This window comes from Carcharodon carcharias, chromosome 27, assembly GCF_017639515.1.
Source record: "Carcharodon carcharias isolate sCarCar2 chromosome 27, sCarCar2.pri, whole genome shotgun sequence".
NCBI classification, from domain to species: domain Eukaryota; kingdom Metazoa; phylum Chordata; class Chondrichthyes; order Lamniformes; family Lamnidae; genus Carcharodon; species Carcharodon carcharias.
In genome coordinates, this window is record NC_054493.1 from 4,367,217 (window position 1) to 4,368,004 (window position 788).

Sequence of the window (788 nt, forward strand, 5' to 3'; positions counted from 1 at the left end):
TCATCTACCGAAATCAACACTACTAGAGCCTCTAAACCGTAGGTTGGGTGGGGGGTTTAGTGGGGGGTTAGTGGGGGGGTCTGTAGGGTGGGTGGGGGCTTAGTGGGGGTCTGTAGGGTGGTTGGGGGGTTAGTGGGAGGGGCTGTAGGGTGGGTGGGGTGGATGGGGGGTTGGGGGAGCTGTAGGGTGGGTGGGGGGTGGTGGGGTTAGTGGGGGAGGCTGTAGGGTGGGTGGGGGTGTTAGTGGGGGGTTAGTGGGGGGGCTGTAGGGTGGGTGGGGGGGTTAGTGGGGCGGCTGTAGGGTGGGTGGGGGGGTTAGTGGGGGGGCTGTAGGGTGGGTGGGGGGTTAGTGGGGGGGCTGTAGGGTGGGTGGGGGGGTTAGTGGGGGTGCTGTAGGGTGGGTGGGGGGGTTAGTGGGGGGGCTATAGAGTGGGTGGGGGGTTATTGGGGGGCTGTAGGGTGGGTGGGGGGGTTAGTGGGGTGTTAGTGGGTGGTTGTAGGGTGGGTGGGGGGTGGGGGGGTTAGTGGGGGGCTGTAGGGTGGGTGGGGGGTGGGGGGTTAGTGGGGGGGCTGTAGGGTGGGTGGGGGGGTTAGTGGGGGGCTGTAGGGTGGGTGGGGGGGTTAGTGGGGGGGGGGGGGCTGTAGGGTGGGTGGGCGGGTTGGTGGGGGGGCTGTAGGGTGGGTGGGGGGGGGTTAGTGGGGTGCTGTAGGGTGGGTGGAGGGGTTGGTGGGGGGGGCTGTAGGGTGGGTGGGGGGGTTAGTGGGGGGTTAGTGGGGGGGGCTGTAGGG